Source organism: Vicugna pacos, chromosome X, assembly GCF_048564905.1.
Source record: "Vicugna pacos chromosome X, VicPac4, whole genome shotgun sequence".
NCBI classification, from domain to species: Eukaryota; Metazoa; Chordata; class Mammalia; order Artiodactyla; family Camelidae; genus Vicugna; species Vicugna pacos.
The window spans coordinates 15,001-42,900 of NC_133023.1; positions in this window are offsets into that span (position 1 = coordinate 15,001).

The window sequence follows — 27,900 nt, forward strand, 5'->3', positions numbered from 1 at the left end:
CCCTGAGACTAACCCTGAGTCTAACCCTGATTCTAACACTGAGTTTAACCCTAACTCTACCCTGAGTCTAACCCTAACCCTGAGTCTAACGCTAACCCTAACCCTAACCCTGAGTCTAACCCTAACCCTAACTCTCACCTTAACCCTGATTCTAACCGTGAGTCTAACCCTAACCGAGTCTTACCCTTACCCTAACCCTGAGTCTAACCCTGAGTCTAACCCCTAACCCTAACCCTAGCCTTTATCCTGTCACGAATCCTGAACCCTGATTCCAACACCAACCCCTAATCCGCATCCTGACTCTGACCCTAAAACCCTTACCCTGACCCTCACTGTGACATAAAGCCCTAACCCTGATCATGACCCTTTGCTCCTGATCCCTGACCCCTAGCCCTTGACCTTGTTCTGGTTCTAACCCTAGCCCTAATCCTAACCTGTTTCATAACCCATAACCTAACTTGTACCTTAAACCGTACATAACCCATACCCTAAACTTAACCTTTACCCTAATTCCTGCTCTTACCCATACTCTAATCCTATCCTGTACCCTAACCTCACACCTAAGCCATTCCCTAACCCTCAACCATACTCTGACACTGTCCCTAACACTAACCCGTTCCTTTACCCTACCCCTAATTTTGACCCTGACCCTAATCCTTAATCCCAGTTTCTTGTAACAACCTAGTACTATCCTGATGGTCAAATCCCATGAAGACATAAGGAAAACACATCAACTAACCTTAAAATAGAATCCTCCACTTACCTGTATATTACTACTTACCTGAAATTAACAGCACATTAGAAATGTGTGTGCACCTCCTACAAATGTCTCCAAAGCAGATAATCCAATATTTTAACAATGTAAGCCAAGCAATGTCATAAATTATTACATAAAGCTAAGCAATGTGATAAACAGCAATTGTACAATACAGAAAACTCACATCATCCCATCCACTTGATTCACCACAAGCTTTAAACAAATTCCAATCCTACTTCATGGCATAAACACTCGTGAAAATAGGACTAGGAACAAATTATTCAGTTGATACAAAGCATTATAAAAATCTCATAGTAAATGTCAATCATCTGGAACAAGGCCCAGAGAATTCCTTTCACCTCTGTTATTCACTATTGTACAGGAAATTCCAGGCAAATCCAGGATGAAAGAGAATAAAGATAAAATTGTTACATATAAAAGGATGTCTATTCACAGACACAGTTGACATCATTTTACATACACATCTTGAAAGCATGAGCAATTCATTGACTAGATCAATTTTTAAAATGTGAGCAAGTAGACAATACAAAATATCAATGTATCAAAATTTGTTTACATGGACACATTGACAATGAATAATCTCAAGAATTTAAGAGAATTGTATTTTACATGATGTCAATATTACTAAAATTAAGAATTAACTTAATCCAGGTACAAGACTAATAAATTGAAGTGTAAAAGATATCACTAAAAGAAATGAAATAAAACCTTAAAAAAGGAAGACATCCCATGTTGATAACAAAACTAAACATGGCACAAGTGCCCAAAGCAGTTTAGGGAGTCAACGTAATTTCTATGACAATTTTGGAATAAACACAGAAGTTGATTTTAGCATTTGTATATCATTTTAGGAACCCCAAAAGACGAAACAAACTTGAAAAAAGAAAACCAAAGATAGAGCTTTGTGTTTTCAAATTTCATGTCAGTACAAAGCAATATAAAAAATATGATATTTTCATAAAAATGTATAGATAAATGACAATCCACAATTAGCCCACACATAATCCCATTCACTTAGGATCAATACATTTTTGACAAGCACAGATATTTAGGGGTTTTTTTTAATAGTCTTTTCCACAAATGGTGCTGGGTAACTAGCTAACCACAAGTGTGGGAATAAAACTGGACCCTTACCTCTCACCACATATACAATTAACTCAAACTACATACATTGGGATATGGCTGATGGTTTTATATTACTGATTGTAGTTAAAAAAATTAAAACCACCAAGAATGAAAGAGACACCTACTAAATACATGGAGGGCATGGATAGGTTGGCAGAGTCTCCTACGTGGCCAGATTGCCAGCTAGAGGTGGATATACACATGGTTCAACAAGTGCTGGCACCCACTTCTACTTTTGATGATACGAGTAGGTGTAAGAATGATGGGAGGAATTGTGATAAGCTGCTATCATTCAGTCAGAGCAATGCTGTATTGAATGCCCCAATTATCAGTGGAACAAGTCAGTTTCTGGGTCCTCCAACTGTCCTTAGTATAACTAATAAACACATGCACAGGGTATGCATACTACAAATGCATATGCTGTTATGACTACATCGCAGATTTCCTCATCTCTAAGGAGTGTTCCAGGTCTCTGTCTCAGCAGGGATTAATGAACTTACTGCAGTGCCTACTATTCCAGCTCAAATAATAATGTAGTGATACAAAATGCCAATCTTTGTGACCTGTTGAAAGTTGTCAGTGGTTTGTGAATATAGGTGAAGTGGTTGAGCAAGGCTTATACTGTAAATCTAAAGATAGAGGTTTTGCCCCTTTGGGGTCAACCCCCATAGTGACTCAACATATTTAAATGCAAATTCTAAAAAAACAGCTTCAATTTTGCTAGAGCTTCTCCTGCAAAATTTTTCTAGATGGCTGGAGAAATACCTAGAAGACAATTTACTGGAAGATTTACCTGTTAACTAAAATGTCCTGTGGTGGAAGCCCACCGATCTACTAAGTATTTACCTTAATTAAAGTGTTTCTTTTGCATTCAACTGATATAGTTCAATCTCTTATTATCCATATTTTTAGAAATTAAATTGGACTTCCTTGAACATTTGAAAGCCCTGGGTGTATATTAAGCTGAACTCCTACTCCAGCTCTGATACAATGGGCGTTAAGGACAGTAATGGTGTGACTATCAGGATTAGTGATCATCAGACGGTTGTTTTCTATGTTTAAAAACTCATTTTTTAAATTTATTCATAAAAATAGAGGAAGTGATATGGAGAATTTTAGCCAGATGTACAAATCTATGTTGAACGGCGCTGTGAGGATGGTTAGTGCTGGTGGGTTGATGTTACTGGGTTTTGTTGTATCTCAAATGATTGCTCATTTCAGGAAAAACCCTGATCCTGGTGAGAGGCCTCCTAATAAAATACGATGCCAGGGATGAGGATCGTGATGGGAAGGTTTATTCCATGTGTGTGATAACGACAGAGTTGTGGTCCACGAGCAGAGCATGGATAGCAAGACGACACTGTGGACTGATATAAGTTAGTACATTCAGGCTTGTCATGGTTGGACTACACACTGGAATAGCTGTCATCCGTCCTCTAGGGATGACTGACGAGCAGGCTATACATGTGGTAGTGGAGTTTTGTTAGTCTGCCTCGGCTGCTGACGATAATTCATAATACGCCTGTGAATAATAGTATGCTTGGGGGGCGGGTGCTGAGATTTGCTGTAACACTTGGGGGTACACATTCACCACATTAATTGCATTGGCCCTGCTGTGTGGGGGATGCCCTGTGTAGCTTCAGTCACTCAGGAAAGACATGTGAGTAGTCCAACTTTGTGACTAGGGCTGTTGTTTAAATGGTGGATCCTGTTGGATAAAATAATTTTGTACTTGTCCATGGCTGGAGTATATTAGATTAAAAGTAAAATCCCACATGAATAGTACGGATGTGGTGGGGTTTGTTGGAGAACAGTTGTTGGGTGCTTCTATAACTTGTGCATTCAATTTTCTTATTAGAATGGAAATACTTGTACAATGTCAGCTTGCTAATAAAATCATGGAATGGTCAGTAGAACGATAGTGAAAATAGGGTTTATTAGCATAGTAAGGATATCAAACAACACTGATAGCAGAATGTGGTGTAATGTGGCAGCATGAACACTTTTAAGTTCTTAACGGAACGATCAATTCCTGTGATTCTAGGAATAAGAGTTCTTAAACCTCTTTTATTTACCATTAAGATAACTCTTTTGTCAAACTTATCAATGTTTTGGTGGGATGACCGATGCACTGATGGGTAGTGAAACATACACAGGGCTACTGTTAGTGTTAATTTTTTTCATAGGAGCTGTATAAGTTGATCATCTCAAAATTGTGGGTAGGCTATTCAAAGCCCTAGGAAGGAGGTTGTTAGGAGGAGTGTTTGAATGACAACATGGGCTGCATGTAATTGGCCTGTATATAATTCTGTTATCTAGGGATTTGAGATGCTCCTAAAAAGATTATGAAAATATTTATTATCATGATATAGACCTAACCTGCTATAAAGGCCAGAGAAAATACATACTACGTATGTAAGCTACATACTCTACATTGAAGCTGGATACAACTTTTGAGTCTCCTTCTGTTAAGTCTAATGGAGCTCCGTAGATTTTTGCTACAGTAGAGGTAAATAAAAATCTGACTAGGAGTTGGGAGGGGACAATTAATCAGATATTCATGTGTAATAACTGAGAGTACAAATGATCTATTTATCAGTAGGAATGATAAACCAATAACTGCTAGTTTACTTCACATGAGATTGTCTGTGCTGCTGCCCACAGAGCTCCAGTGAGTGTGTATTTTTAATATGAAGGTAATGCAGATCAGGGGGTGGAATACATGGCTAGGCTTCATACAGCCAGTATGAGAAGTGTGCCTAGGTTCACATGAGCAGACAGTGGATAAGGAATGGGAAGAGGAACTCCTAATGTGGAAGCCATGGTTAAGGCCAGCATTGGTGCAACTATATATATATAATGTACATTGATGTATTATATATAATTTAACACTGTGTGTGTGTGTGTATATATGTGTATGTATATATATATATATATATATATATATATATATATATATGATGATTGGGCCTCTCCAAATTTCCAGAACCTAGGACTTCCCTTCAAATAATATGAGAAGTGAAACATGGATTAAAACTGTAATCATTAGTAAAGGAATGGAGGTTATAACCCTATTCTTAGGAAGAGGACTTAGACTTCAGGAAATAAAGGTTTTGTTTTCATGCAATTGCTGAGATCTGCTACCCTAACAAACCATGTTCTACTGTAGAGTATGTAGAAATTATTTAAATTGTACTGTATCACCAATTAATTTGAAGGTGTTTTTGTAAAGCGACCCTTAACTCTCCTGTCCTCTCATACTGGGACAAATGTATAAAACAGAAACTAATCGAGATTACTCCAGTCTGAACTCACATCTCACAGAACTCTAATCATTGAATAAATCATTTACAGCAGTTGCAACATTGGGATATTCCGATCCAGTTCTGAGGCTATAAACCCTATTGCTGAAATGAACTGTAAATTTGGATTGAACGGTTATCCCTAGAGCACCTCGTTCTGTTAATCAATGTACTGGATCAACACATGCCACAGCATTTTCAATAGCTGGTCTAAATGTTAGTCACTTGCAGTTTGGAGTTTGTTTTATTCACTGGGGCCTCCACAACCAAATATTTTAAGCCATTAAAAGCTGTGTTATTCCTTAATATTCAGTTACTTACTTTATAGGTTAAGTGCCTAAAGCACCATAGGATCTTCTCATTTTATATGGCTCCCACCTCTTATTGGGAAGGTCAATTTCACTGATGAAAAGAGATACTATAACCTTGTGGGGCCTTCCTCCCAACTCCTTATGTGGAAAACAAATGATCATGCTACCTTGGCAGGGTCGGGGAACCACAGCCACTAACCATGCCCGTGGTCAGGCAGTGCCTCTAAGACCAGAAGTGCTAGAGGATATCTTCCTGGTAAACAGGCAGGACTTGTGATCACCACGTTCCTTTTACTTTTTTTTAATCTTTCCTAGAGATTCATACCTGTGTTAGATTAAGAATTGCTTTTATAAATAATTAAATATTGATTAGCATTTTTTACTGTAAACTATCAGTAACTTACTCATTCTGATACAAGCTTATGCAAGGAGAAATAGTTCTCACTGCCTATATGAAGAGTATTGTTTTTACTAACTAATAGATTAGTCCAGTATTAAATTATGAGGGTTTTCTCTTTTTTTTCCTTCTTTTCTTTCCTTTTTTTTTTTTTTTTTTTTTTTTTGCTTTTGGTGTTGTGAATACTTTCTTAATGTGTGGCTGTTCTTAAGCCAGCTGCAACATTGTTTATACTGATTCTCTAGAGGTTTTATCCTGTAACTAAAAACCTGTATCTTTTAAAAAAACATTAAAAATTATATTAAAAGTTATATTCTTAATAATTAAAACTGAACTAAAGTCTTTTCTGAACAACCTGCTGTCAGCAGCCTTGTTAGGTATATTACCTCTACTCATAAATCTTCTATTTTACATATAGATGAGTCTGTTCCACTGAACTGTTCATAATTACCTCTTCTGGGTTCAAGATACTTAACTTATTTCATCATTCCCTAGTGGTGCTTTATACAACCAGATTTAAATGTCTCTCTTCTATACTTTAGATGTTAAATGAATCTTTAATTTAATTATGACAGTTAATTTTGGTAGGAAGCCTCGGCTAGTTTTAGTTCAAATCTTTCATAAATTATGGAATCGACTGGGTGTAAATCAGGTGCTTTTCTTTAAACTACACTTTGATGTACCCAAGCACACTTTCCAGTGTGCCCACCTTGTAATGACTCCTCTCCTCTTTAATGTCTACTACTTCTTAATGGGTTATGAAAATTTATCGCTATTTGAGGAGGGTGACAGACTGAGTGTGCCTGCTTCATGGCCTGACTGTATTAGGCAATCTTAAGTTACAGCTAAGTTCTCCTTTGGTATTTCATCACAATTTTGTATATATTATTTTGTACTCAAGGTAGAAAATGAAACACTTATCTTCCCATCCCGTAGATTACACCTAGAGCTAATTTTTTTATATCTGGTCATTATGATCACTATTCCTCCTTTTGGGGGTTTGCTGAAGATGCTGGTACATAGACATACAGACTGTGTTCATGAGAGTGGTGAGGTTTATCAGGTTTTGTGGATTATAAACACCATTGGAAGCACCACAAATCCTTTTAGTTTTTTTGGATTATGCTAGTATTCATTTGGCCAATAATTTTGTTATAATCATTTTATTTTGATCTAAAGATATGTATAGTTGGATATCTATCCCCTTACTGACACACAGATACGACTTTGAATCTTTACTGACCTGTAACAAGGAATGTTAAAGTCATTTTAGTAGCTCATTTTCACTTTAGCTATGGCTTTGCACACCGTAGCTAGGACTTACCTTTATTTTGCAATACTCTTTAGCACACGTCACACTGACTTTCTATTATTTGAGGTTCATGTCATGACAGTGGTACCTGGTGTGACAATTTACCAACCCTAATTAGTTATGATAACCTAGTCAAACTTTCATTTATGGCTTAATTTTTATCACTGCCACTTCCCATAGGGGCATGGGTCAGTGAGGCATTGAAAGATACATCCAGGGTGCTTGATAGCTGATTTTACTCTTTTAAAATATTTAGAGGGCATTCTCACGGGAATGCAGAAACTTGCATGTGTAATTTTATTACAAGTTATTAGAAAGGCTGGAATGAAATCTATATGTTTATGGAGTTAGTAAATTCATCCAGGCATTTTCACTGCCTTGCTTTAATTATTGAAACTACATCAACAGGTTGAGTAGGATTTTCGACATGAGATTTCTGTATTTGTCTGAAATCTTGGTATTTGGTATAGTACTCCACATTGTGTTAAAATTAGTATTAAATATATAATATTTCTTTTGGAGACTGCTACAGTGCACTGTGTTTTTAGTTTTGTTCAAAGTAAACAGCAGATCTAGGGGTATGCCTATCAATATAAGCCTTATATATCTAAGCAGTTGGTGGATACAGTTAAAAGGCTACTTTGTAGTTATAGTAACTGGGTGGGTGAAGTAAGGGCAGTATGTTTGTTAGGTGAGTCAGTTGAATCTTACATAGTTACATCCTTTGCCTTGTTTGGAGGGGGTTGGCAAGGTGATAAGGACAGACAAAGTATGAGATTAAGCAGTAAGCAGGGGGTTGATACAGCAAGCTATGTATTGATTTGCATGTGGACGCGGATGTGTAATTTCTGAATGTCCTGTGACCACTGACTCAACACATTATGATGGTCGATGACGTTGGTAAATACTATTCAATTTAAGCTGAGCTACAGGTTACTTGGCTGTGTTAAGGTCTCTGATGATCATAACTGAGTCACAGCTTTCCCCCAACGACTATCACTTGGTTCAGCAACTTGCCTCTTATACATATATATATATATGGCAAAAAATTAAACACAGGTGTCCAAACAAAAAATGCTGCACTACACTAATAGTCATGGCAGCATGATTTGAAACAGCTCAGAGGTAGAAACTATTCAAATGTCCATCAATGGATGAAAGGATATGCAAACTACAGTGCATCAATAAACTGTCATATAATTCTGCCATTGAAAGGAATAAAGTAAAATGGTGCAGCCACTGTGGAAAACATCTATCACCTGTTGATTCAACTTCAGAGTATAAGCCCAAAAGGTTTGAAAGCAGGGGCTGAAAAACACATTTCTACAGCCATGTTCATACCAGCCCTATTCACACTGGCCAACAGACGTAAGCAACCCAAGTGTCAATGGGTGGATGATTCCATACACAAAATGTAGTATATACACATTGAAATAGGATTCAGCCTTTAAAACGAAGGTAATTCTGACACATGCTACAACGTGGATGAACCTTGCAGTCATTCAAGGGAAACAAACCAAATCAAACCAAAAAAGGACAAACGTTCTATGATTCTAAGATGAGGTATCCACATAAGTCTAATTCAATAACAAAACATACAAAGTACTTGCCAGGAGATTAGGAATTCATGTCTGATGGATACAGTTTCACTGGGGGAAACTGAAAAAGTAGTGGAGATGAGTGCTGAGAATATTTCTACAACAATGTAAATGTAGTTAATATCCAAAAACAACGTGACATGAATGTAATGAAACTATATACTTAAAGCAGTTTAAATGGTACATGTTATATGGAATAGATTTAATCACAATGAAAAACATGAAGTACTGATATTTGTTACAACATGGATGAACAATGAAAACATCCTAAGAAAAAGAAGCCACCCAGATCACACTCATCGTGTGCCCTTTAATTCAATCAAAGCTGGGGAAATAAGGGAAAGTCTCGAGAACAGTTCCAGGAAACAAAAAAACACTGGATCGGATTGGGAAAACCCATTGCCATACAGTTGGAGCAGGTGCCGACAGTGGAACTGAGCCTGTGGACTGCATTATGAAGTGAGAACCATAATGAATCCTCATTTGGGTGTTATGTGGTGACACAGAGAGAGTGTCTCTACTCAAGTTTAGAACACACTAGAGACTGTCATGAGAAGTGGCATACGTGCTACATCAGTGATGAGTGAGAAACCTGAGCTTACAGATGAAGAGGACATTGTACTACTTCTGCACATTTTCTGTACGGTTAACATTATAGGAAAGTAAATAATTTTCTAAATCAACCATGTCAAAATCAATACAGGAAAGCAGAGAAAACATCAAACTTCACTGTAGAGCCCAAGCCTTCTCCAGTTCCAGTTGATCCAAAATGGTTCAGCTGATCACCCTTGCAGGAATCTACATATTATTGAGAGACACCATAAGATAATATCATAACCCACTGTGTCTTGGTTGTTGTGAACGACTTGGATGTGATTTAAAAAAAAAAAAAGCGGCAATTTTGAATTCTACTTTTCCACATCAGAATACAAAAAAAAAACTGTTAAAAAATAATAAATAACTTTAATAAAGCTACATGATATAATATCTATACACAAAAATTGATTGCTTTCTATACACTAATACAGAAGTTTCAAAAAGAGAAATTAATATAGCAATCCCATTTAACAATTGCACCAAGAGAAGAAAAAAACCTAGGAATAAAATTAACCAAGAATGTGAAAAACCTGCACATGGAAAGTTAGAAAACACTGATAAAGAAATTGAAGAGGACGCACACAAAACAAAAGCTGTGCTCGTGCACTAAAAGAACATCACTGCAACATTCACGAAGCCTAAGCAGTGCACACATCAACTGCAAACTCTACCAAACTCAAGTGGCATTTTTTTCACAGAAACAGGAAACAAGAAATCCTACCATTTGTGTAGAACAAAAAGGAACCTGGAATAGCCTGAGCAACCTCGAGAAGGGAGAACTCAGTTGGAGGCGTCTCCCTCCCTGGCTTCACACGACGTTAGGAAGCCACCGTCCCCAGCAGAGATACAGTAAGACATTGGCACAAAAACAGGCACATGGGCCAGAGGAACAGAACAGGGAGCACAGGAATAGACCCGCCTTTAGGGTGCCAGTTAGTCCACGGCAACGGAGCCCAGAACACAAAGTGGGACAAGGACAGTCCCCTCCATAAAGGTGCCAAGAACATGGGACACCATACCCCCAAAAATGACACCAGACACAAGATCAAGTAAATTTGAAAATTTTCTACATCAAGCCCCTGCTGGATCCTCTGAAAATGGACCTCCTCAGTTGCAATCACACACAGGAGGCCTCCCCCCACTTTTTCCTCACCTTTTACTCCCACAGTGATGCCTCCTGGTGATCCTTGGAGACGTCTGGCTCCTGGCTGGGTGGACTTGGTTGGTCGAGTGTTGTCCTGAAGCTGAGACCACGGCAGGTCCTGAGGAGACCCAGCCTCCACCAGCACTGCAGGAGCCAAGTTCCCACAGGAGCCAACCCCCTCAGTGAGACACATGCACCTTGAGGGTCAGAGAACAGTGCCATCCGCTCGCCAGCTGGGAACTGCAGGCCACAACCACTCAGGTTTTACCACTCACACCAAAATGTACTCTAAATTGTCCACAGACAATTATATAATGCACATCTGGAATTATTCTAAAAGAAAACATGTAAGAAAATCTATATAACCTTGTCTAAGAGATGAACTTTTACAAAAATCCCCAAGTCTATCCACAGAAGTAAAATTTATATCATAGAATTTTTAAAAAATTTAAAATTTAAACTCTGTTAATGACCTTATTCAGAAAACCTAAAAACAAGTCACATACTGAGAAGCATTAATTTACAAAACACGTAACTGATTAAGGATTTGGACTCAAATTACACCAAGAAGTTTACAACAAACAGCCCCAATAAAAATAGGTAAAGATCTTAACAAACACCTCTCCAAAGAAAACACACAGATAGTAAATACGCATATAAAAATGTGCTCAAAAATCATACACCAGTAGGAAATTGCAAATTAAAACAACGATGATGTAACACTGCACACTCATTAGAACCACTAAACTCCAAAAAGTGACATTACTTGTGATTGATGGAAGATGAAGAAAAAGAGGAACTCTCCCTCACTGCAGGTGGAATGCGTGTGTGGCTACTTTGAAAGACAGTTTGGTAGTTTTTTCCAAAGCTAGTCAATGCTCACCTGAGAATCCAACATTGCGCCTCTAGTATTTAGACAATTGCTTTGAAAAAACATCCAAACAAAAACTAGCACGCAATTATGCACAGCAACTCAACTCATAATGGCTTAAAACTTTAAAATATGAGGATGTCCTTCCATGCATGAATATATAAGCAAGTTGGGGTACACCCATGTGAAAGAGGGCAAATGACACCCTAAAATATATCTCTTTGGCAAGAAGATTACAATGGGCAGATTTCTTAAAAAAATAAGACACATAAGACTCTATGAAACCCGATTCAAAATTGCCTTTTGTGAGGCAAATTTACATTTATAAGGGAAATCTACATTTGAAAAGTAATCTCCCTTTCTGTACCAGGAATAAAAGAAAGACTAAATCTCAAAAAGCTTATCAATAGAAAAGGCTAAGATTTAAATCTATATGATGAACATAACCTTCCTTTCTTTTGGTGTTACAGAAAGACGGTATTTCAGGTGATGTCTTGGCCATTTCAGGGAATTACTCAATTTCCTGGGCATCTTCCATGCTTAAAGTAGGCACACAAGTTCTTGAACTTGTTTGTACAATTATATAAACGTAGTTAATACCACAGAAATGTGTACCTGAAATGATTTCAATTAAAAACTGTCATATGTATTTTTAATCACAGTGAAAATCATGTAGGGATGTAGAACTGATACAACTTACACCATTAACAAACATTGAAAAGATCCCTAGTGAAAAGAGCTGTAAAGAAAAGTTCTCCCAGATCACATGGTCATCGTGTGTGCTTCACATCCATCAAGGTTGTCACAGTGAGAGTCTCAGTAGCAAACCCAGAAACAGAGAACAAGCAGCTGGACCAAACGGTGGCAGCTGAAGGGGCCGGCGGGTCACACAGTGATGCAGAAGCCACACGGCTTCTTCACTGGTGGGTATGTGATGGCTCCTCAGGAGACTGCCCCTGTTTGGGGTAAAGCACTCTATGGTATTTTGTATAAAGGGACAACTGTGGGTAGTTTTTACCATCATAGAAATTACTGGAAAGTCCACTACTTTTCAAAACAACCATATCAATACCACGGCAGAGAAGCTGATAAGACAGACTTCCAACCTTGTTCTAGAAGCCAAGACTCACCCAGACCGAGGTCAGCCAGAGGTGTGATGCTCATCGCTCTTGTAGGAGTCCACTTGTTATTAAGAGGCACTGTGGGAGGAGTACACCCGTAGCCAGCAAGTCTTGGATCCTGTGCACAACCTGGAATGAGGAGAAACAGTGAGATTTTAAAATTACAAATTTCCACAACACTTAACAAACAGTTGGTAAAATAAATAAATTCAGTAAAGTTCAATATGAAACCAATGTACAAAAATCAGTTGCATTTCTATACAGTAATAATAACCTATCAGAAGGAAAATTCAAGGAAACAATCACATTTATAATTGTAACAAAAAGAACAAAATATCCAGGAACAAATTTAACCAAGGATGTGAAAGACCTGTACTCAAAAAATTATATAGCATTGAGTAAGAAGTTAAGGAAGACACAAATATACAGGAAAATATTCTGTACTCATGGATTGGAAGAATTACTGGTATTAAATTATTGCTTCTACCCAAAGCTATCAACAAATTCACTGCAACAACAATATAATATTCAATGATATGCTTCATTGAAATATAAAGAACAACCCTACTATTATTATAGAACAACTAAGGACCCTGAACAGCCAGAGAAGTTCTAAGAAAGAAGGACACAACCAAAGGCATCTCCCTCCCTAGCATCAAACTGTATCACGGAGCTGTAGTAACCACAACAGTGAGGAACTGGCACAAACACAGACACACGGACCAGAGTAACAGCATAAAGAGCCCAGAGATAAACCCACATGGCTGTGGTCAGTTAATTCAGGAAAATGGGACCAAGGAAATACAAAAGGGGAGGAGCACTCCCCTCAATAAACATCGCCAGGAAAATGGAGCACCAAGCACCAAAGAACATCACTGGTCACCATCTCCACTGCACACAAAACCAACTAAAACCCCACAGTTTTCCACATCAACCTCTTTCTGAGGTTCCTCTGAAGACAGAACTTCCCCCGAACAGTCAGCTGCACACAGGAAGCTTCTCCCCACTTTGTCTTTTTTCCTCTTATGATGCCTTTTCACAGTGATGCCCAAGAAAACTCAGCCCATGTTAGCATGGACACAGCCCCACTGTCTAGAAGACGAAGCCCTGACAGTCCTGAAGAGACCAAGCCCCTGTCGGCTGTGCAAGGGGCCAAGTCCATGGGCAGAATGCACCTGTGCCCTGCGGGTCAGAGGTGGGTTGGGCGCCCCCCTGTGGACCATAAGAAAAGTTCAGGGGACGCTGAGTTCACAAAGCCCAGGGACCTCATCCTGAATGCAGTTCTGCTCTACGAAGTGCCTTTGGAAATCCAAAATGAAACACAGCCAAATAGCTCACTATGCTGTCTCAAAAACTGGCTAAGGATCAATTAATTAAAAAACGTATAGAATGAAGAGAATATAGACACAAACTTTGCAACTGATAGCCAAGTTCACTCAAGATTGCCCATAGACAAATTTAAATGACAAAACTATAAAAATCTTAAAAGGAAAAGGGAGAAAATCTGTAAGACCTTGGGTCTGGTGATGAGTTTTAACTCACAACAACTAATACCTATCTACAGATCAACACAAAATTAATGACGTGGACTTTATAGAACTATAGAGTCTACTCTGTGAAAGGTCTTATTCATAAAAGCAAAAGAGAAATCACAAACTAGGAGAAAGTATTTGCAAAATGCGCATCTGATAAAGGATTTGTACTCAAGTTATACCAATAAAATGTAAAACAAACAACCCCATTAAAAGTGGGTAAAGATAGAAACAAACATCTGGCTAAAGAAGGTATACAGATAGAAAATAACCATACAAAACTGTATTCAAGATCCTAGGGGAAGACAGGTGCGGCCAACTTTGGAAGACAGTGTGGCAGTTTCTTCCAAAGCCAAACAGTCTCAACTTAGAATCCAAAACAAAATCATCTCTTAAATTTAGACAACCTCTTTGAAAAACTGTTCAAACAAAAACTAACATCAAGTAATGCACAGGAGGTCTATACATAATGGCTTAGAAACTCAGGTGATCAGTATGTCCTGAATTATTTGAGGCCAAGAGTGCAATAAATAGATAATTTCTGGCAGATAGACAAGTTTCTGGCAGATGTTCTGGGTGGCTTCATCAGGTCAAAACTCAGGATTTGATTCAGGCTGAGAACTGATAAGGTAGGTCACAATTTCTGAATGGGCTCCTGGCTCCATTGGACAGAGCTCTCTTCTCAATACCAACTCCGCATTGATTTTCCTTTGACAAGTGAAAGAATCAGTCTGAAGGGGCTACATATGCACTATGTGACCCAATTTATATGAAATTCGGGGAAAGAGAAAACTAAGAGGTGATAAACAGCTCATGGAGAGGTTTTGAAATATTCCATACAATACTTAGTGATGGACATTTGCCATTATGCACTTGCCTAAACCCATAGGTTTCTATGACCCAACAAGTCAGTTAAGTGATTGAGTAAGTGGTAGTGTCACAGGATGGAGTACAGGATGTAACACAGGGTCTGTATTAGAGATGTATGAAAACAGTCACTGCTGCTGGTAGAGTAGAAGGGGCCAGCCTCAGTAACTGCAGGAATGAACAGACTGTGTAGCCTAAAGGGAAAACATCCTGCACATAAACAGTGGGACCTGTAAGATCCATCCCACAGGGGCAGGAGCTAAGAACGCTGAAACCACTCATCTGGAGCAGAATCAGAAATGAATTGAATGGGTGGAAGCTGGTGGGAACCAGGATTCTACTGTCTGACTGGGAGTTACAGATAAGCGGGGGGGGGATACACTGTCCATATGATAATGGATCAAGTTGGAGGCATCAGTATAAACCCGTCTTCTGCTTCATATGAATACAGACATTTCCACATAGAAATCCTTATAGTTAGGAGTGTATACTATTGGGGAGGGGGAAATTTCACTCTCTCTCCCTCTTGACTTCTTGTGGCTGGACTAATAATAAAACTCACACAAGACAGAGCAGCAGAAGAAAAAGACATTTTAATTCCTACACACACACGTCTCATAGAAATGGGAAGTGAGAGGTAGTGAAGACAGGCCAATTTTACACATCTGGAAAACTATAAATTTGTTAGGAATTGACAGCCCAAAGAAATGCAGCTTTTGGGAATTCAATGAAGAATCTAAACAGAGTCTGGGCTTGGGGTGGGAAATTAAAGGAGCTACAAGTTATGTTTATGTGTGCCTCTGAACCTTTCATGTGAGACTTATTTCTGCTTTTAGGGAGACAGAGCGGGGGTCAGAGTGTCCCTCTTGCTTTGGCCATTTCTCAGTAACTTTAATTTAAAACACTATGTGGTTGTGGCAGATTGGGGGGGAGGGCAGTGCTCCCTGAGCAACAACATACACTAAGGCGGGAGCACATGTACACATTTCCTTGCACTGCCATCTGAGAGCATTTTCCTTCTATGTGTAAGTTCTTAATACCATTCTCTAATAAAAGGAATCAGGACTCTTTGAAGAAATGGCTTCTACTAGGACTGAGACAGTCAATATATGAGCCAGGATCATCTTGAGTCTTGTATCAGAAAGTAAGGAAGTACCAGGGGAGAAAAAAACCCCTAAAATATGGAATGATCTCAAAGGAAACAGGAGCCAATGAAAGAGTTCTCAATGGCCAAAGCAGGAATGAACAGAGCAACCAAACCTGTGGTGCTGGATTATAACCAAAAGATTAAAGTAACTATCCAGGTGTCCACAATGGTGAAGTTAAATGATGACATAGTTTTTTTTATTTTAATGGGATTGAATAGAAAACTCCTATGCAGAAGATTTCTTAATAATCTATGACATCCATCAAGGAGGTGGAGCTAAAGCCCCCTCTCCTGAAGTGTAAGTTCCACATAGTGACCTCCTCCTGTTTAGGTCAGAAGCGAGAAAAGTCCGAGATCCCACTGCTGGGCATGTATCCAGAGCAACACTCTGATGTGAAAAGACACATGCACCAACTGATTTTTTTTTTTTTTTACCACAGTGTGCAACATTAAATTGGGGAGGAAATTTTGTTTTCAACAAGTGGTGCCAGGCAATTGTCTATCAAGTGAATTTTTTTCATTTCCAAGAGAAATGAAATTGGACCCTTCCTTCATACCACTTGCAAAATTAACTCAAGATACATAAAAAGCTTAAATTTAAAGAGTGGTAAAGTGACAATCAGCCCTCATCTGCTGATTCCACATTTGCAGAATCAGTCACCTTCAGATTAAAAAAAATAATAATTTGAGAAATTTCCATAAAGAAAAACTTGAATTTGTGGCATGCCAGAAACTATTTAAATAACATTACATTTTCTTCACAATTATAAGTGATCTAGAGATGATTTTAAGTATACAGGAAGCTGTGCTTAGATTACTTGCAAATACTACACCATGTTATATAATGGACTTGAGCACCGACAGATATTTAGTATCCATGGGGCATCCTGGAACCAATACCTCACAGATAGGGAGGGAAGCTGCATAAACTCTCAAAGAAATAATGGGGATGAGTCATCACGACCTTGGATTTAGCAATTTCTTTAGATCTGATAGCAAACACAAGCAAGGAAAGAAAAAAATAAGTTGCCTTTCCTTAAAATTAAAGGCTTTGTACATCAAAGATGCTATCCAGAAACTGAAACAACAGCACACAAAATCAAATAAAACATTTGCACATTATATACTTGACAAAAATTTATCAAGAATATATCAAGAACTTTCACAACTCATAAAAAGACAAAAAAAATCCATTTTTTAACATGGTAAAAGGGCTTAAATGGACCCTTCTCTATATATAAACAAAAAAAAGTACAGTATATTGTATATATGTATTTATATGCAATATAATTTATATGTGCAGTCAAACAGTAATAATTCTACCTAATAAAATGGAAAAGAAAAACGCCAATAGATTTAAAAATTAAATATATTTTTTAAATAGACCCTTCTCCAGACAAGACAAATAGTCGACAAGCACATGAAAGGATGTTAAAAGTCAGCCGTGATGGACATGTAAGTGAATACCACAATGCCGTCCCTCCCAAGCACACTGGGAGCCCTGCAGTCAAGAAAACTAAAACAACAAATATTGGCAAAAATGTAGAGAAATTGAAACTTTAAAGAATTACTTGAAAAATTGGAAAATGGTGCAGCCCATGTTTCCAGTTTGTCATTTCCTCAAAAAGGTAAAAACATACAGTTACCTTACGATTCAACAACTCCACTCATAGATATAGACCCCAAAACATAAAAAACAGGTGTTCAAACAAAAAAAGGCACACAAATATTCACAGCAGCACTATGCGCAATGGCCCCGAAGGTAGAACAATTGAAATGTCCATCAAAGGCTAAAGAGATAAACAAACAGGGTACATCCATAAACTGCCATGTTATTCTCCCATATAAGGGACTAAAATGGTGCAGCCACAGTGAAGAACCAGACAGGAGCTCCTCAAAACCTTACACATGGGGTTGATGTATGATCCATCAATGCCACTTCAGGATATATGTTCAAAATTGTTGAAAGCAGGAACTGGTAGAGAAATGGGTGCTCCCGTATCCATGGCAGCACTAATCACAACAGCAAAAAGTGGGAATAACTCACCTGTCCATCAGTGGGTGAATGGATAAAGTGCATGTGTTGTATACACAGTGGGATACCTCACAGCCTTAAAAACTAAGGAAATTATGACACGCACTGCAACGTGGATAAATCTTGAAGTCACTATGCTCAGTGAAACAAGCTAGACACAGAAGGACAAATATTACAGGATTCCCCTTATACAAGGCATCCAGAGAAGTCAGATGCAGAGACAGAAAGAGTGTCACTGCCAGGGGCTGAGGGGAGTCAGTGTTCACTGGACACAGGGCTTCACTTGGGGAAAGTGAGTAAGATCTGGAGATGGATGGTGAGGCATCTGTACAACAATGTGAATTTAGTGAATACCATAGACCTGCATAGTTAAATGGTTTACATGGTAAATGTTATGTTCCGTATTTTTAATGACAATGAAAAATGTGAATGAATCACTAATGATTCAAACTGGATAAAGATTGAAAACATTCTAAGTGAAAGGAGACACACAGAAGAGGCCACCCAGATCCTACTCTTCTTGTGCGCCTTAAATCCATTAAGATTTTGAAACAGAAGGAAACTCTCAGTAACAGTTCCAGAAAAAGAAAACTGGCACAGAATGGAAAAAAGGATTTCTGTAAGTTGGGGCAAAGGGGAAGACTGAAGTGGGCCTGTGGCTGGGGTTACAAGGTGAGCCATACAATCTTTTCACCTGGGGTTTATGTGCTGGGTCCCTGGGGGAGTATCCCAGTGTTAGGTAAGACCCACTGGAGTGTTCCATATGAGGTGGCAAATGTGAGTACTGCATAATGCTATTTAAAGTATTTTATATGCAACTTTATAAGAAAAATGTATAAGAAACTTTATGAGAAACTAAATTACTTTTGAAAACAACCATGTCAGCACCATGCCAAAAAAGCAGAGAAGACATCAGATTTCCTCATAGAGGCCCACCCTTAACGCGATCCAATTCACCCAAAGTGCTGATGCTCGTCGCCCTTGCAGGAGCCCACATGTAACTCAGAGGCACTGTGGGAAGATTAGGAGCCACTGTGTCTTAGGTGCTGTGGATGACCTGGATGGAGTCCAAACAGGGCGATTTCTTATTTCTAGTTTTCCACATCAAACCATCAAAAAACTCTTAGAACTAATGAATCATTTCAGGAAAGCTACAAGGTACAAAATCAGTACACAAAAATCAGTTGTCTTTCTATACATTAATAATGAAATATCAGAAAGACTTTTTTTAAATCTCATTTACAAGTGCATCCAAAAAATACCTAGGAATACATTTAATCAAGGGTGTGAAAGACCTGCACACTGAAAATTCTAAGACACTGAGGAAAGAAACTAAACAGACGCAAATAAATGGAAAGATACCCTGTGCTCATGGACAGAAATAATTAATATGGCTAAAATGCCCATTCTACCCAAGGCAGTGCTCAGACTCAAAGCTAGCCTCGTCAGATCACTGTGCCCCATACCAGAAAATAACAGAGCACTGTGAACTGACTACACTTCAATAAAATAAAATAAACTTCTGTGGCATTTTTCACAGAAACAGAACAAACATTCCTAACATTCATGTGGAAACACAAAGGACCCTGAACAGCCAGAGAGAATCTACAAAAGGAAAACAGGCTGGAGGACTCTCCCTCCCTGACTTCACACTGCAGTAGGTAAGTACAGTCACCAAAAAGTGTGAAATTGGCACAAAAAAAAAAAAAAAAAAAAAAACAGGGACACAGACCAGAGACAGCCCAGAAAAAAACCTAGGGCTATGTGGTCAATTAATTCACAAGAGAGGAGGCAGGAAACTACACCGGGGAAAGGACAGTCCCCTCAACAAGTGGCGCTTTGGGAAAACCAGACACCAGACACCAAAGAAGGACACGGCACACTCTACACCACACACACAAGCTGACAAAAACCCAGCTTCCCACATCCAGCCCTTCCTCTCCCGGGCCTCTGAGGGGGGACTCTCCTCAGCAGTCAGCCCCTCACAGGAAACTTCTCCTCACTTTTCCTTCCTCCTCACATTTTCCTTCAGAGCAGCACCTCCTGTTGGGTCCTGAGGAGACTGGGCTCCCATCAGCAGGGACATAACCCTCTGTTGTCCTGAAGCCCCGGCAGGTACAGAGGAGACGCAGCTCCAGTCAGCTGCCCAGGAAGCCAAATCCCCAGGCAGAAGATTCCGCCACAAGTGGGGGAGGCGGGCTCTGGGCCCAGCCAGCCAATGGGAAAGCGCGGACCCAGCAGCCCTCGCAGCCATTGGTGGTGGAGGGCGCTGTGCTCTAAGGGCAGCTCTGCTCAGTCCACTACACTGTGGACAGGAGGGCAGGAACCAAGCGGCCCTCACAGCCAGCTATTGGCTTGTCTTTTGGATTTCTGAATAAGGAGGCCCCGCCCCAAGAGCAGTTGTGCTGAATCCTTTAAACTGGAAATTCAAACTGAAATATAGCCAAATAGCCATAACTTCCCCCAAATAGTTAAGGGACAATTAATTGGAAGCGAAAAGGAATGATGTGAATGGAGACACAAACTTTAAAACTTACAACAAATTCACTCAAATGTATTCACGCACATTTAAAATCAAAAACTATGAAAATCATACAGATAAACAGAAAAATATTTACATGACCTTGGGTTTGGTCATGTAGATTATGACCTTTGAGTTTTACCACACTACACAAAAAGTCAATCCACAAAAAATAATATTATGGACTTTATAAAAGATTTCTACTCTCAAAGACCTTATTCAGAAATCCAAAAGACAAGCCACAAACTGTGAGAAAACTATTTACAAAACACATATCTGATAAATGATTTGGGCTCATACAATGAACTCTAAAATAAAAATGGGTTAAGATCTCCATAGATACCCAGCAAAAACAGATGGAGTAAATAAGCATACAAAAAATATGCTCAATATCATATACAATTAAAAATTATACATCATATACAATTAGGGAATGATAACTTAAAATCACAAGATATCACAGCACATCTATTAGGACCACTAAACTCCAAAAATACGGCAATCCCATTGCTGGTGGTGAGGAACAACAGGCACCCTCCCTCATTGCTGGTGGAATGCATGCACAGTGACTAACAGATCTGCTATAACCCACCTGCCCCGACCCGGCCTCTCCCCTTTCTCCCTGGACCCCTCTCCCAGGCCAGATGCATCTGTCCATCCGCTGCATCCCCCTATCACCTTGGGGCTGACAGGACCCTCACAGGACTGTGATCCTACCACACTCCTCACCCCAGGAAACAGCCTCACATTTCCTGGCTGCTGAGCCCAGACACCTGGGGCCTCCCAGTCCCCCACTTTCCTTGTGCATCAGTGACTGTCAGCTCCTCCTCCAGAGCCAGTCCCCACAGGACTTACCCTCTACAGCCCTGGCCCAAGCCAGATCTTGTGCCCTCCATCAGGCCTTAACAAAAATCCCAACCCCATGGTGCATCTCACATCCTGGCCCAATGTAGACTTTCTGAAGCATCAATGAGTTGGTGACTCTCTCCTACTGTACTCCAACAAAGTTTCCCCACCTTGGCTGGGCTGTCTGCTGGAAGGGATGCTTGCTGAGGCTCTGAGTGTCCCCAGCACCACTGCTAGGGTACTAGCTCCTGGGTTCCCTGACACTGAGCACTTCAGCAGGCCAGGTGACACAGACTGAATCCTCAGAACTGCTCACTTCAAGAGAGGGCTGGCACTGCAGCTGCTCCATCAAAGAGAGAAGAGAAGGGCTCCCCAGCTGGGATACAAACACGCCTCTTCCTTTGTATTTACTGTTCAAAATCAAATCCCTCTCACCACAAGGGTGCGAAGTTGATCTGTGAACTAAGTCCCCACTTCTCCAGCCTTTGACCACTGAATAAAGTTTGTGCTACATTCATATCAGCTTCAGTCTTGTCTTTTGGCTACAGAAACCTGAAATAGCACCTATTCTACACTTTATTTTGACTATTTCAATTCTTGTCCTTTTAATAATAACAGCATTATTGAAAATAACCTCCTGGAATGAGGAGTCTTTGTCGTATATTTATTACTGTGGTCCTGTAAACAGGAAAAGGAGAAAACATACCTCCCTGAGACCCCAGTAAGAAGCTCCAGCTCCACCTTCTGCTTCCAAGGTTGAAATTCTACTGAAACTGTTATGGAAATGACAGGCCAGCCAAGAAACAAGCACCACTCGGAGGGTTGGAGTACTCAGATTTATTACGCCGGCGGGCTCAGAGGGGCTTCTGCTCCGAAGCTCTGAGCACCTCCAAGACGTGCACATGAGGTTTTATAGGGTTAATTACAAGTATGGGGCTATTAGCCAATAAGGTTCAAACAACAAAAAGCAAGGAATCAGTACACTGGAGCTTATCAATTTGGAACAGATCACGTTACTGACACTTGTTGAGCTTGGATTTACGAGTTAACTTGTTAGCCCAGTAAACTGACACTAAACTTTAGATTTACAAGTTAGCCCGGCAGAACTTATATCAGTAAACCGACACTTATCACACTTAGATTTGTGAGTGAGCTCGTTAGCCCAATAGACTGACACTAAACTTCAGATTTATGAGTTAGCCCAGCAGAACTCAGATCAGTAATCTGACACTTGTTGCACTTAGATTTGTGACTTAGCTTGTTAGCCCAGCTGGGCTTTTCCTTCACAAAACTATTCCCTGAACAAGTTTCTTAACTTGTTCCTTGAATACTATCTTTAAGTACCATGTAAGTGTGAGAAAATGACATCGTAAAAATGAACATCACTATGTACCTTGTGCATTATGTGCCCTTCCACATATATAAGCACAATACAGATGTTTTATCATACATAATACTGATATGTATAATCATGAATTAATTATCTAACCCATGTGAATAAGCATGTACATCAGCCTATTGCTATTACAGGACACATTAAACAGTTCAATCCATATTAGATTCCAGTCCCTACAAATACTCACAGGGGAAATAGAACTGATTGACAGCATATAAAACATATGTTTATTAATCATACTACCACACTGAGTCCAAACATTTCCAGTCAGCATGCTTATCATAACCAATAACCAGCGCTTAATCATCAAGCCTCGATAAACCATCAGCCCACCCACAAACGTGCCTCTCTCCTCATTCCAGGCCTATGATCCATGGGAATTTCAATAAATAAACTATAACTGGCATCTGGTTCTTACTTTAGGGCCCTCTCACCTAAAACTGCCCACTTTCCCCCTAAAATAAGACATTGCAATGGCACTTTTCAAAAAATAGAACAAATCACCCTAATACTTGTATGAACCCACAAAGGACTCCAAACAGCCAGAGCGAACCTGAAAAAGGAGAAGAAGCTGGAGGGGTCTCCCTCCCTGACTTCACACGACACCACAAAGCTATGGTCACCAAAAAAAAAAAAAAAAAAAAAAAACCGCATAGAATTGGCACAAAAACAGGCATATGGACCAGAGGAACACAACAGAGAGCCCAGAAATAAACCCACGCAGATGAGGTCAGTTAAGGTATGACAAAGGATCTCAGACACACCAAAGGAAGCAAGAAAGTGCCAGGCTACAAAGGCCTTCCCACCTAGCAGAAGGGCTCTCAAGCCCTGGGGCTGGCACGAAAGTCACAGAAGTTCAAAGACTGGGCTGGGCAGAAACCTGGGGTTGGTTGAGGCGCCGATGCCTCTGGCGCCAGGTGACCATCACTGGCATGAGAGCCCCATGGCAGGGGAAAGGACTCTGGGCCCCAAAGGAGCACACAGAGAGGCAGCCCAGCCAGCATCTGGGGAAGTCCCCGGGCCTCGGTCTGCCCTGCGGGAACTGTGGACAGGCCCACGCCCGCGTGGTCTGCCCAGGCTGCTGCAGGCCCGTGCTCACGGGTCCTGGTTGTCCACCTTCGAGGAAAAGAAGGCAAGCAGGAAAGGGTGGCCCAGACTGGTCACCAAACCAGGTAACAAACTACAGGCTTGGAAAAGATGTCACCGCAGCCAATGAACCAGATTGGATTAATGCGCTCCTTGGCCTGGCGGAAAACCCTGGGCATTGGAGTCCAGGGCAGCGCAGAGGACTGTGGGTATGTAGTTCCCCGGAATGGAGGCATACTGAGGATTCTGGGTATGCAGTCCTCGATGGGCTGGCACGCCAAGCATTCTGGGTACTGTAGTCCCAGGATAGGGGCACGCAGAGGATTCCGGGTACTGTATGCCGAGCATGAGCGGAAACGCGGAGGATTCGGGGAAATGTAGTCTCTGAATGGCCGGAAACGCCGAGGGCTCTGGGTACTGTAGTCCCAGCATGAGCGGAAACGCGGAGGATTCGGGGAATTGTAGTCTCTGGATGGGGCGGAAACACCGAGGGTTCTGGGTACTGTAGTCCCAGCATGAGCGGAAACGCGGAGGATTCGGGGAATTGTAGTCTCTGGATGGGCGGAAATGCCAAGGATCCTGGGTACTGTAGTCTCAGGATGTGCAGGCACGCCAAGGATTCTGGGTACTATAGTCCCCGGATGGGCGGTCACACTGAGGATTCTGGGTACTGTAGTCCATGCCACACAGTGGATTCTGGGTGCTGTGCTCCCGGGACCCGGTAGGCACTTTGGTCGCGGTCCTTGTTCCCTGTTTGTCGCGCTGACAAGCAGGACTCCCCACTCCTCTCGAAATCACAGTGGGTCCTGAAGAAACCCAGCCTCCACCAGCCCCGCGAGTAGCCACGTTCCCACAGGAGCCAAAACCCACACAGCGAGACACCGCGCACCTTGAGGGTCAGAAAGTGGGAGTGGCGCCGCCTCGTGGCTAGCTCGGGAACTGCAAGCCACAACCGCTCAGTTCAGTGCAGGCCATGCTCCCTGTGAACAGGCCTGCAGAATCCACTAAACCTGGAAATTCAAACTGAAGTGGAACCAAATATACCTTGACTTCTCCAAAGCTAGTTAAACAACAATTAATGGGAAGCCATATATGTGATCAAATGAATGTAGACTGAAACTTAACTGCTTACACCAAAATTTACTTGAAATTGTACATTAACATTTTAAAATTATAATCTATTAAATTCTACAAGAAAACATGTAAGAAAATATAAATAACCTTGTCTGGGTGATTAACTTTTATAAAAATCCCCCCAAAAGTAAAGAAACAAAAAAGGGGAAAAAATCCAAGTCTATCCAGAAAAGAAGTAAAATTTATATCATTGACTCTCAAAATTTGAAAATGTATACTCTGTTTAAGGCCTTATTCATAAAACACAATGAAAAGCCACACACTGAGAAAAAATAAAAACACATACCTGATTAAGGATTTGTACTCAAACTACACCACAAACTTTACACACAGAACTCACTGGTGTCCCTGGGATGTGGGAGCTCAAGAGGCATGCCTGTCCCCTGCCCACAGTAATCGCCCATCTCCACAGAACAAATTTGCACATGTTCTAATCTCTACTCTCTCCTTCACAAGAGTAAAAACCAAATACTAGAGTGACAAGGAAACTTGCTCATTTAATCAGGGAATGTTCTCAAAGATATTCTAGAACATGGAATCCACAGTTGCCTGGCTTTCTAGAGGCCACAGGGACACTGCCTTGGATGCATGTGTGTCTCCAAGACCATGCAGCATCAGTGTGAAACTGGCCATTGTGAGGTCCAGTTGCTCCCATATCTTGGATTCTTCATGAGTATGAATGTCAAAACTGGAAGACTAAAGGATTGCAGGGCCACAGTCTGGCGTATGGTTGCTGTGGCCAGGGCGATATTCGAGGTTGGAGGTCTACTACCCCTCTTAACAAGCTAAGAAGTTGTGAAGCAGGAGGCCCTTTGGTCAACCACATGGATGTAGAGAATTGAAACATCCCAAGGTGCTCTCTACACTGCCCAGGGTGCTGTTGAATTGCCTAGAAGCATAGTCAGCTTAGTAACTGGCAACAGGGGCTTGACAGGCCCAGGCTGGCCTGAGCTGGAGGACCATGAATGCCTGCCCAGAAGGTCAGTAGTCAGGGGCTGTCCTGCCTGACTTGACTGTCCATTGATACCCAGTCAGGTGGGACAAAGGATCCAGCCAGTTCCAGGAGGGGCCCCTCAGCACTCATGAAGGGAGCATCTGGGGGCTGGCAGTTCCCTCCATCCAGTCCTGTTTAAGTCCACACTTGTCTCCTGAGTTTTCTGGGTGCCAACACGGTGCTGGAAACTGGGGCTGCCCAGGCAGACTGAGGACAGCCGTGCCTTGCCCAGGTGAGAGGGCAGAGAGAAACACAGTGTGACTTCTGAGGCCCCACAAGCCTTGACTGAGGTCGAGTTGGGGCAGTAACAGTGCTGCAGTCAACTCCCTGACTCATGTGGGACCCTGGGTTAATCCTGCCCATCCTGGAGGCCTCAGAGAGATGGAGAGGAAAGAGGAGGAAGTGGGCCAGTCATGCTTAAACCTAACTTCTCTAACCCTAACACTCTAAACCTAACACCCTGACTTATACCTTAATCAGCTAACCTATAACCCATTACCCTAGCTGCCCCAACCCCAGGCCCCTAGACCCTTGGCCCTGACCCTTAAAGTCTAAACACTGACCCTCTCCCCCTAACCCTCTAACCCTGACTCTACAACTCTTAACAATAATCCTAAACCCCAACACTGCCTCCATCCTGGACTAAACAGGAGCCTTTGTCCAGCCCTGACTCAGACGCATGTCCTACCTTAACCCATACCTCACCCCAAAACAATACCCTAACCCCTTAACCCTAACAGGTTTAAAACAAAAACAAAAAACAAAAAACAAACAAACAAAAACTAATAACTGAACCTGGAATCAAACAGAAACCTGAACACCAAACTCCAAACCTGAATCTGAACCTTGAACTCTGAAGCCCCTACTTCTAACCCTAACCCCTAACTCAGCCCCCTGTACACTCTGCAGGAGCTCCAATCCCAATCCTCAAGCACTATTCCAAGCCCAAGTGGAGCCCTGAGCCCTGACTCTAGCCACTAGCCTTTAACACTGAGCTCTTGCCCAGTGAGCCATAAGCATAAAACATAGCCATCACCAGAAACCTCACCCCAGCCCCAGCTGCAGCACCAATGGCTGCCTCCCCCCAGCCCTAACTCTCTATGCCACTGACACCAACCACAATCCACTCAAGTCACACAAACACATGTTTAAAAGAGAAAACTACAGACCAGTACCCTTCTAAATACACATATAAGAATCCTCCACAAGTGCTGAGCCAATATACAAAATGAAGAATTACAACCTTTAAAAGAAAAAGACGGAAAAATCCTCCACAAAATAATAGCAACAGGAAGCCAAAGGCACATTGAAAGGGTTATGCACTACAAGCAAGCGTCTCTGCACCAGAAAGAATTCCAAGTTGTTCAACATATTAAAACCTAGCAACGTAACACACCACAGTGACTATGTGACATAGAAACACATGGTTGTATCCATCGATGCAGCCAAAACCGTTACACAAAATCCAGTGCAGTTTCATGTCCATAAACACTCAAGAAAGTAAAAGGAAATTTCTTCAATATGATAAAAAGTGTTTTGCAAAACCCACAGCAAACATCATGCTCAATGTTGAAGAACTAAAACTTTACTCCTGAAATCGAGATCAAGGCCATGATGCTGGCTTTCCCTACTGTTACTCAATATTGTACTGGAATCTCTACACCGAGCAATGAGGAAAGAAGGAAAATGCATCCACATGTGAAAGGAAAAGTAAAACTATTTCTATTCAAAGACACAGTTCACATCATCTTGTATATAGACCCTCCTAAAGAATCAACTGGGGGAG